The sequence below is a fragment of the Rhinatrema bivittatum genome, chromosome 7 (genome assembly GCF_901001135.1).
Source record: "Rhinatrema bivittatum chromosome 7, aRhiBiv1.1, whole genome shotgun sequence".
NCBI lineage: Eukaryota > Metazoa > Chordata > Amphibia > Gymnophiona > Rhinatrematidae > Rhinatrema > Rhinatrema bivittatum.
In genome coordinates this window covers 273,690,108-273,702,119 of record NC_042621.1, presented here as the reverse complement: position 1 = coordinate 273,702,119, position 12,012 = coordinate 273,690,108, and positions in this window count along the sequence as shown.

The following is a 12,012-nucleotide window of genomic DNA, read 5'->3' as shown; positions in this document are numbered from 1 at the left end:
CTCTCCTGGGCGCTCGATTCTCTATTCAAATGAGGCCGGGCGCTAATAAGGAGGCGTTAGGGACAATAGTGCATCCCTAGTGCCTCCTTATTAGCGGCAGCTGTCAGCGGGTCCGACAACCAACACTTAATTTTATCGGCGTCGGTTTTCGAACCCGCTGACAGCCACGGGTTCGGAAAACGGATGCCAGCAAAATTGAATGTCCGTTTTCGAACCCGCCGAGTGTCGGGCAGATTTTTTTATTTTTGATGCCTCAGACTTAATATGGCTATGATTGGAGAAATTACTTACCTGATAATTTCGTTTTCCTTAGTGTAGACAGATGGACTCAGAACCAATGATTATAGTGTACTCCTGATAGCAGTTGGAGACGGATCAGATTTCAATCTGACATCAGCCCCTAGTACATATACTCCTGCAGGAAGTGCAGCTCTTCAGTATTCTCCTCGAAAAGCATTGTGGATATATGTGTGACTGACTAATTGATTAACTTGAATAACTTCATAACTGGGTTAAACTTTATAACTTGGTTAACTTGATCTGGTCGAATTGGCTATATCTGGAGACCGCCAGTGCCTTCAACCGGAAAACGTCGACACCCGGCAGGGTGGGTGTCCTAAGTGAAGGAAGCAGGGCTTACCCTTGAATCATTCAAAAATTCCATGAGTAACGGCAGCCAAGGGTGGGATGCTGAGTCCATCTGTCTACACTAAGGAAAACGAAATTATCAGGTAAGTAATTTCTCCATTTCCTAGCATGTAGCAGATGGACACAGAACCAATGGGATGTATAAAAGCTACTCCCGAACCGGGTGGGAGGCTGCCCGTGACCCACTTAGAATAGTCCTTGCAAATGCCGTGTCCTCCCGAGCCTGAATATCCAGGCGGTAGAACCTGGAGAAGGTGTGGATGGAGGACCATGTCGCCACCCTGCAAATCTCGGCGGATGACAACATTCTGGTTTCTGCCCATGACACTGCCTGGGCTCTAGTAGAATGGGCCTTGACTTGTAGAGGCGGCGGTTTGTTTGCTTCTACGTAGGCCGCCTTGATGACTTCTTTGATCCAGCGGGCTATGGTTGCCCGTGAGGCCGCTTCCCTTGTCTGTTTCCGCTGTGAAGAACGAATAGGTGGTTCGTTTTTCGTATGGGTTCCGACACTTCCAGGTATCTGGATAGAAATCTGCCGATGTTGAGGTGACGTAGACTTCGAGCTTTTTCCAAATTCTTAAACTCGTCCGGCGATGGTAGCGAGATGGTTTGGGTGAGATGGAAGTGTGACACCACTTTGGGAAGGAACGAAGGAACCATGCATAGCTGGATGGTTCCCAGGGTGAGTCTGAGGAATGGCTCACGGCAGGACAGTGCCTGTAGTTCCAAAATGCAGCGGGCTGAACAAACTGCCAGCAGGAATGCTGTCTTCAAAGTCAATAGACAGAGAGACAGTCCGTGGAGGGGCCTGAAGGAGGCTCCTGCTAGAAAATCCAGGACCAGGTTGCGGTTCCAAAGAGGTACCGGCCACTTTAGGGGTGGGCTGATGTGTTTGACTCCCCTCAGGAAGCGTGAAACGTCTGGGTGAGAGGCTATGCTGTCGCTCTCATTCTTGGTGCCATAGCATGACAATGCGGCCACCTGTACCTTGATGGAGTTGAGGGACAATCCCTTCTGTAGTCCGTTCTGTAGAAATTCCAATATCGCGGAAATTTTGACCGAGCGTGGTATGATGTCGTGGTCTTCGCACCAGGCTTCAAATACTCTCCAAATCCTAATGTACGTTAAAGATGTGGAGAACTTGCGTGCTCGGAGCAGGGTGTCGATTACAGCCCCCAAGTATCTGCTCTCTTTCTCAGGCAAGCCCTCTCAAGGGCCAGGCCATAAGAGAGAATCGACCTGGGTCCTTGTGGAGGATTGGCCCTTGTTGGAGCAGGTCTCTGTGTGGAGGCAGCGGCAGGGGGGTCCCTGCCAGTAGTCTCCTCATGTCTGCGTACCATGGTCTTCTTGGCCAGTCCGGGGCCACCAGAAGTACTAGTTCCCTGTGTAGCTGTATCTTGTGAATGATCGCGCCCAATAGGGGCCACGGCGAGGAGGTGTATAATAGTCCCAAGAGATCAATGCCCTGGTACAGATCTGGCCACAGGGGACTCTGAGGTTCCTGCCTGCGGCTGAAGTTGGCTGGTTTGCCAGGAGGTCCATGTCTGGTGTTCCCCACCGGCTCACTATCATTTGGAACGCTGCGGTCGACAGCTTCCATTCTCCTGGGTCTAGCCTTTCTCTGCTGAGGTAGTCCGCCATGATGTTGTCTTTCCCGGCGATGTGGACGGCCGAGATCTCCTGGAGATTTACTTCCGCCCACGCCATTAGGGGGTCTATTTCCAGAGACACCTGTTGGCTTCTGGTTCCCCCCTGACGGTTGATGTAGGCCACTGTTGTGGCGTTGTCCGACATTACTCTGACCGCTATGTCTCGGAGTCTGTGATCGAACCATAGGCAGGCTAGTCTGACTTCCCATGTTTCTAGGCGGTTGATGTTCCATCCTGACTCTTCTGTGTTCCACTGTCCTTGGGCGGTTAGTTCCTCGCAGTGTGCTCCCCATCCTCGTAGGCTGGCATCCGTGGAGAGCAGGATTCAGGTTGGTGAGGATAGCCTCGTTCCCTGGCTTAAGTGGCCATCTTGTAGCCACCAGCGTAGTTGGGTCCGAACTCTGCCCAGAAGCTGGAGACGTACAGTGTAGTTCTGGGACAGTGGATTCCAGCGCAATAGAAGTGAGCACTGTAGAGGTCTCATGTGAGCTCGTGCCCATGGCACTACTTCCAGTGTGGATGCCATCAGACCTAGAACTTGCAGGTAATCCCATGCTGTGGGGCAAGGTTCACTCAGCAGGATTTGTAACAGGTTCCTCAGTTTTGATCTCCTTGTGGGACTCAGGCTGACCCTGTCTTCCTTGGTGTCGAATCGGACTCCTAGGTATTCCAGAGACTGTGAGGGCTGCAGACAACTCTTGTTTGTGTTGACCACCCATCCAAGGCTTTCCAGTAGAGTTTTGACTCTGTTGGTTGCCTGGTGACTTTCCTCTGGGGATTTCGCCCTGATCAGCCAATCGTCTAGGTAAGGGTGTATGAGAATTCCTTCCTTCCTCAGTGTTGCCACCACCACCACTATGATCTTGGTGAACGTCCAGGATGCTGTGGTTAACCCGAAAGGTAGTGCCCGGAACTGGTAGTGACGGTCCATGATTTTGAAGCATAGGAAGCGCTGATGTTCCTGATGGATCGGGATTTGTAAGTAGGCTTCCGAAAGATCCAGGGATGTGAGGAACTCTCCCGGTTGTATCACTCTTATTACAGAACGTAGAGTTTCCCATGCGGAAGCGGGGAATCTTCAGGTGGGCGGTTGACCTACTTGAGGTCCAGAATGTCCCTGAACGTCCCCTCTTTCTTGGGGACGATAAAATAAATGGAATAATGTCCAGTATTTATTTCTTGTGTAGGTACTGGGGTTATGGCCTCAAGGGCCAGTAGCCTGGTCAGTGTAGCTTCCACTGCCACCCTCTTGGAGAGTCGTGGCAGGGGGATTCCACGAACTTGTCCGGAGGGGTTCGTAGGAAATCCAGGTAGTACCCCTCTCGAATTATGGTTAGGACCTACTTGTCCGAAGTTATCTTGACCCATCTGTGGTAGAATAGGGCTAGTCTGCCCCCTATGGCTTCTTCCCTTGGATGGGTCGGCTGAATCTCATTGTGGGGTGCGGCTGGGGCCTGGGAACCCGAGCTGGTTCCCCTTTTGTTGTGCTTGTTCCGAAAGGACTGGTTCCTGCCTGAAAGGTGAGGCGCTTGCCTATCTTGATAATTATTTCTGTATGGATTGAAGCACTTGTGAACCTCTGCCCCTGGAGGATCGGGGGAAGGGACGCTGGTTTCTCTTGCTTTTGTTCTCTGGTAGCCGCGGCTGCTGTGGGACTCGACCCACTTGTCAGCCAGTTTCTCTAGTTCACTGCCGAACAGGAGGGATCCCTTGAAGTGGCATCTGTGTGAGTCTCGATTTGTGAAGAAGGCGTCGGCCGACCAGCTTCGGAGCCAGAGTTGTCTCCTGGCTGCACAGCTGATGACACTACTCTAGCGGCGGCCAGGTTGGAAGCCAGCGGTCCGTGAGGAATGATACTGCTTGGTTCATTGGATTCCCCAGGGATGTTGCTCCTGGTCGTGATAGACAGGCACGTGTCACAACAGTGCAGCAGGCCGCTATTTGTAGGGACCCTAGCGGCGACGTCAAAGGACTGTTTTTAAGGATGGATTCCAGGACATCTGTCTTGCGCATCTTTGAGTGCTGCACCTCCCTCCACTGGGGATAGTAGTGCGCTTCGAGACCATCGCATCCACTTTTGGACATGTCAGCAGTCTTTGGCCGCCGGTCCAGAGGGTACATGGCTGCTATAGCCCGTCCCCCTTTGAATGTGGACTCTGGAGCAGTCCATTCCAGGTCAATTAGCTGTTGAATGGCTTGTAACAGAGGGAAATGGCGGGAAGTCTGGCGAAGTCCCTCTAGCAGAGGTTCGTCTTAGGTTCCCCCGAGGCACTTGGGCCCAGGATAGCAAGTTCCTTCAGGCTTCTGGTGACCAGGTCTGGAAGCTTGTCCTTGGTGAAGAAGCGTCTCATGGTCCGGTGAGGCTCTGTCCCCGGAGGGAGTTCCCCTTCCTCCAGGGGCTCTGATTCCTCATCCGTGATGTCAGTGTCCCTGTAAGTGGGACTTGGATGGTGGATTCACTACCCTGGGCCTAGCAGGGCCTGGAGCATAGCGGTCTTCTGGTAAGGGCTGTGGCCGTATTACCAGAAGCTCCGTTTGCATGTGAATGAAGGCGTGTAGAACTTTTAAAATTCCACCCAGAGATAGACGCTGGGTCCAAGTTAAAGACGCTGTGTCCCTGGGGGGCCCCGTTTGAGGGGGGGTCCTAGCAAATCCTAGGAACTAGCACTCAGGCCCGGATGGGCTGGCCCTGGGCTTGATCCCCCAGGGCCTCCTCGCACTGGATACACGGGCGTTGGCCTCTTCGTGTTGTGCAGCTCTGATGTGGCATGCTGGGCAGAGGCCCTGAACCTTGAGCACTTTTTCTGGTGGTGCCATCGATATAGACTCGTAAAATCTCTTGTGCGTCGGATATGCGCGTGTGGAGGATGTGCGTGCTGATGTGCGCACAAGTCACAGTTATGCGCCTGGCCTAGTAAGCGCGAGTTGCGCGCGTAACTTGTGCGTGCAGCACTTGAGGGTATACGTTGTGCGCACGACTCGCCCTATGCACACGGATCGAGACGGCGGTCAGGATGGCGAACAGGGCCAAAATGGCGACGGCGACCATGCGGGCAATATGGCGACCACCTCGAAGGGTTCCCACGTGGGAGAGCCCTTGGCTCTAACCGGGTCGAGCCCTGCTAGGGCGGATCAACCCAGTGGCACTGGGACCGGCCGGTGACCTGTATGACTCCTCAAGCTTCGGAGACCGGAGTCTTTAAACAAGATTTCTACCTTACCTTGTCTTCGGCGCTTCCCGGTTTCGTTCCGGGCGGTCTCCGGCTGCGGGGGGAGAGGCAAATACCTTCACCGCCACGCTCGTGGATGCACCCTGCCTCTCAGCCACGCCCGAGATCGGGGCTAGGTCCCCGCCGAAGGACGGCCACTGGACCGAGGCTCACCTCCAAGGGACCACGGAAATCACCTCGGGAATTCTCGACTGGGGGAGGGACCCGAAGGTGTCACCGCAGGAGAGCGGGGCTCGTCGTTGAGGTAAGTTTTCTTCTTAATTTGGGTTTTCTCTGATAAATTTTGCTCTAACGCTGTGAGAGCGTGCAGATAGTCCCTAACTGCTATGGAGACGGAAAATACTGAAGAGCTGCACTTCCTGCAGGGGTATATGCACTAGGGGCCGACGTCAGATTGAAATCTGATCCATCTCCAACTGCTATCAGGAGCACACTATACCCACTGGTTCTGAGTCCATCTGCTACACGCTAGAAAAATTAAATTGGAGGATGTACAGAAAAGCAGTTTTTTTCTGCTTTTCTGTACACTTTTCCCGGTGTTTTCTAAGTTAACGCGAATTCTGCGCAAACTCTGCACTGCGGGAGTAATTATAATAATAAGGCTGAACTGGACATGCACCATGAAGGTGAGCTTGGATGCACATTTTACTTTCAGTATTCTGGGCGAATAGCTAATAGGCTCATCAACATGCATGAACAAAACTACTTGTTTAAATGCCCTCAAGTATCGTTAATGACCTGAGCATCAGACAATTTATGTATTGCTTTGGATGTAATCCATCACCTCTTGACTCGCAGAGGGCTTCATACAGTGTCAGAGTTTGCACTCTTTTATTCATTCTCAGTATCAAAAAATGTTTGAAAAATTTTCACCAGCATAATGATTTCCCTACAGACAACATTCGCACTGAATAAAGTTTCTTTTTGATTTTAAAATTATCCCCAAACTTCTTGGGATTACTTTATCAGCTTGAACCATCTCATAATGTGCATTGAGGCTCATTACCTGGCAAGAGGCGATGGATTACACCCAAAGCACTACATAAGTTGTCTGATGCTGAGATCATTAAAGATTCTTGAGGACATTTAAACAAGTAGTTTTGTTCATTTTATTTTTCCTAAATATACGCCTCCATACTTGTTTGTTAGTTTGATAGTGAGGAGGTGTCTGCCCAAAGTAAAATGCTTCATTCCATCACCCAACACAGTTGCATTTCAATGTTTTCTCTACCCCCCCATACCCGACTCCCGCAAATCTGCCCCTTGCTCCTGTAAGATCTATAGAATAGATGGATTTTGCTGGGTTCTAGAATAAAACCTGTGGATCAGACACCTTCCCCGTACAATAACATTTCGGCATGCTTTCACAGAAAGAGCAGTAGAAGATATGCACTCACCCCATCTCATCACCCAGTCCTCTCTCCTCCCCTCTCTCCATTCCCTGCATTTTCTGCTCTCCTACACAATCCCCCAATTGTCGCTCTTGTCCCCATCCCCCAATCCAAATACCTGCTCTCTCATTCCCAGGCTTCTCTCCCACCTGGGCCATTCTCTCTCCCTCCCTTCTGCTCTCTCCCTTAACCCCCCCCCCCCCCCCACTCAATCTAAGTCCCTGTTCTCCCTTCAATCTGCAGATTTACACTCTCCCACTTAATCACTCAGTCCCTCTTCACTTTCTCCTCTCCAGCTATCTTTTTGTCCCTCCATGCCATTTCTCCAGGTCTTGCTATCAGAGGCCCTGTTCTCCTCTTAGGGCTGCTCTCTTTCCATCCCCACCTCTGCTCTCTGACCCATACTTTCGTGTTCTCTGTCCTGCAACCCCCTGATGGTTTTTTTTTCCAGGCAGAGAATGGCCACTGGCTGGCTTAACTGCAGCACGGCTTGCTTGCAATTATCCTCCATGACTCGGATTTGCAGTCCTCCTGATTCTTGACGGCTCAGTGCACTGTTTCTATCCTGTACTTGACTTCCCTCGCACTGGGTCTGCCCGGTTGGGATGGGTCCTCCTTCCCATGCATCCCTATTCTTGCTCCTGCTCTGTTCTCATCGAGCGTGCATGAGCTTCTCTGTTGTGCACGTGCACTTGAGGATTTCCTGGGCTCCCAATAATGAGGATGCTGCTGGGGGGCGGGGGCAGGGGCCTGAGAGGTGTTTGAACTGCGATCGGCTGGCCTGGCTCACTGCCTGTAAATATTTGTGTAGCAGCCATAGCCACTTTTCTTCACCAACATTTATTGGGCCGTACCTGAGGTGAGGAGAAGTGGCTGTGGCAGCTATATAAATTTTACAGGTAGTGAGCCAGGCCAGCCCATCGCAGTTTAAACACCTCTCAACTGTTGATAATCCTATTCTTTAGATAGAGAGCAGATGCTGAATCTGCAAATAACATGCTTTGATATGGCCACCAGAGGGCACTAAAAGGCAACCCATCCCTCGTTTCCTGAGAGGTTTTGCGTATTACCCCACTCAAAACCTGAATCAACCACGGCAGTCATCTAGCTCTACAGCTTGCACCAATCAGGCCGATGCAATATTGGCACGTGTAAAATGGGAGCTCATGATTGAGCGTCCGCTCTCCTAACATGCGCCCCATCCACCTCTCTCGGGCGCCCAATTTAATACATAAATTGTCCGCCACGGTAAAAAGGAGACGCTAGGGGAAATTGTGCATCCCTAGCACCTCCTCGGCATCGGATGCCTGAGAGAGGTGGCTGTCAGTGCGGGTTAGGAAAAGGGACGCTCAATTTTACGAGCGTCCGTTTTTTTTAACCTGTGCACAGCCTCGGGTTAGTAAAATGGATACTTGTTAATTGAGCGTCAGTTTTCCTAACCTGACCGCCAGCAACATTTTTTTTTTCACCTTTTTTTGGTTCCTCTGACTTAATATCGCCACCTGCTCGAGGCATAGCTAATAGCATGAGGGCTATTAGCTATGCGCTGGTTTAGATGCGTGTTTTGGACACGCTAATCCCCTTATTTGCATAAGGGGTTTTGGATGAGCGTCCAAGCGCATGTAAAACCATGTGCTTGGCTGAGCCCACTATACTGCATCGGCCTGATTTTCTTTTAGGGGGGTGGATCACAACCTTCTCAAACTAGTTCGGGGAAACATACTCCTGCTGCTGTCCTCCCCTGGCGTTGTTCCCTCAACCAGGTCAACCTGAACAGACGATCCAGGTCCTGGTTTGCCCAGTTGCATGCAGGGAGTTGCAGTTCTGATTTCCCTATAGTAAGCAGGACAACATCTTCATGCATACAACGGGGCAAAACCAGGACCTGGATCAGCCAGCTTGGGTTTACCTGGCTGAGGTGGTAAATCTGCCTTTCCCTCCCCCTCTCCCCAAGTCTCCCTCTCACCCCCCCTACCTGAGACAGTTCTTGCTTATCCCTTCTCCCCCACCAAACTGTCTTCTATCTCCCCATCTCTTCTTGAGCCCCTTCCTCAATTTGACCACAATCCTCTCCCTCTCCCCTATCTCGAACTTTCCCTCTTCTGCCTTTGCCTCCATTACCCCATCTCCTTCCGTCTCTTTCTCCTGCCTCTCCAAATACCCATTTCAGATTCCGATTGAGATTCCAGAAACTTGACAGTGGGTTGCCAGTGCAGTACATAAAATGGTTTTCCTCTTCCCCATTAATCCCTCTCTCTCTTCCATTCATCCCCCTCCTATCTCCTCATCTCCCTTTCCAGCAGCCCAAGCTCAGGAGGTGAATGAGGGGAGGAAGAGAAAGAGTTACATCGTGACCCCCAACATTAAAAAAAAATATCCCAAAGACAATTGCTAAATAGTTCAGGAGACAGAATTTGCACGACTACAGTGGTGCTGCGGGTGAATTCATATACACACAAGTTTAAAATGTACATATAATAACTTTAAAATAAGCTTTCAAAAATGCATAATCCAGTATTTACATTGAAAATAAATATTTTTCCCACTTTCTCGGTATATTTATTCTCCTAGTATTCTCAGTCTCTCCTCTGTTTTTTATCTTAGCAGTCTCCTTTGATTTCTTTTCTTAGTTCTCTTCCCCTTCTCTTTCCTCCTTTCTCCATATTTACTGTACTTCCCCTTCCATTATCTCTCACACCTATATTATTCTTTCATATTCCTTTTCACCATCTTTTTTTTCCTTCTTCCTCTGAATCTCTCCCCAAGGGGTTTCTCCTGGCACTCTCTCTTTCCCACCCTGCCTATCAGCTCTCTTTACCCTTGTCTGTCTGCTCATCCAGTTCCCCATCCCCTGCTCTCTGCATCTCTCCATTTCCCTCTCTTAATCTCGCATATCACTCTCAGCCTTCATCTCTCCCTCATTCCCTATAATCTCATCCCTTCCTCCATCTTCTCCCTCTCTGCATATCCCTTAATATTTCACCCTTTATCCTCATTCCTCCCCACTCACTCACCCCCATCCCTGCTCTTTTATCCCTCCCTTTACCCAGTTTGATCCCAATTCAAACCAGCTTAACTTTATTTATATATTATATATTTTTTTTATATTTTTTTATTTTTTTTTTTTTTTTATTTATATTCCGCCTTTCAGCCACTTCAGAGTGGATTACATTCAGGACGGCACAAACATGCCCTTTTTCTCCCTGCTCTCTCGCTGTCCAGGTCGACCCTCCCCGCACTCTCGGTGCTGACCCGTCGGGGTCAGGGGAGGTTGACCTGAGGCAGGGAAGGCAATCGTGACCGGAGCCCTCCCCGAACGGGACCGCCCCGGACCGAGACGCTTAAAACTGAAAAAAATAAACAACAAAACAAGAGCGCGGTAAGCCTGCCCACACCAACCCGACATCAGCCAAAGTGACCCGGAGCCCGCCTAAGGAGCGCGACAAAGGGGCCTGCCCCTTCGTGCGCTCCAGAACGCGGATAAGACAGTCTCTCTTCCCCCTAGCATCCTGAATCCCTCTCAAACTCAAGTGTTCCGGAAGAAGGATCCCCAACACTATCAAGCAGCTTCCAACTCACAAACAGCTCGCCAGCAGACGAACGCTCTCTAAGATCCCATCTTTTTCCAGCATTCACCCAGCTTCCCAGCATTCATCCAGCTTCCTCCAGCATTCATCCAGCTTCCTCCAGCACATCCAGCTTCATCCAGCATTCACCCAGCTCCCTCCAGCGCCCCTTCGTGCAGCACTGTAGTGCAACCTTAGATGCGACCGGGTTAGCAGACACTATCCCTTAAGCAACTATATATTGGCAGCAGTAGCATCTATCTGGGCCCAGGCCCTCAACACACCACCGGCTCTCCCAGCACAGGCCTGTATCCTACACTAACGTCTGCTTACAGGATATCTCCAGGGCCTCTACGTCAACCTACCTATCCCTACTATATAAAGATGCACACCTTCCCCATCCCCATTATCAATAACCTCTTCAGAAACCGCACTAAATCCAACACCTTTCACACCAATCCAACAGAAGAGGCTGATTCCCATTATGACATCTCCACTCACGCAACTACTTGGCCTCTCTCTTTTTTCACTAACCCTGTTCAATGCCCAATCTCTCACGAAAAAACCCCATCATCAACGATTATCTACTGGACGCCAAACCTGACATATGGCAATCACAGAATCGTGGCTGAAACCCACCGACACAGCTTTAACCAACCAACTTCCCACACAGTTATATACCTTTTCTCGATCCCCAGACCTAAAAAAGGGGGGGGCGCCTACTCCTAGCTGCCAAGAAAGATCTAAGATTAACCATCTTTCAAATTCAGCATCTAAACTTGAATTCTCTGTCTTCAAATCCAAACACCTTCAAATATGTCTAATCTACGCCCCTCCGGGGCTCCTAGATTCAGACCCTTCTCCCCTTATTGAACGTATTGCAAAACACATCAACACCATGCCCCAGCTATAATCCTGGGAGACTTCAACTTACACGTCGACGCTCCTCATCCCAATCCCCCAACTGTGAAACACTACTCTCCACCCTTAGTTACATGGGCTTCAAACAAATCATCAATAGTCCCACGCACAAAGCGGGACACACTCTGGACTTAATCTTCTTAAATGAAGGCCTAACCATCGCCTCCAAGCCTATATGCTCACTGTCCCTTGGTCCGACCACTGGATGATCACTACAGTCCTCGAGATCACGAGCTCCCAGCCCTTTCTTTCCCAAAAACAACAGTCCAACTCAGGAAACCCTGTACCACGAAAACCTCAGCTCCCACCTCTCCAAAGAACTAGCACAGCTTGATCTCTCGGATGCAGCTGCAGCCACTACCTCCTGGTTCAATATCACCAATAAAGTGGCAGAGCAAACCTGCCCCATAACTACGAAAGTACTACACCGCAACCCTGACAACAGAAACCCTGGTTCACACAATTGAAGACTCTCAAACAAGAATTAAGAAGCAAAGAACACAGATGGCGAAAAAACCCTCCACAACGACTCTGGCCGCCTATAAATCACTCATGCATCGTTACAGGAATTCTATCCTCAGAACAAAGAGAGATTTCTTTGCCCAAA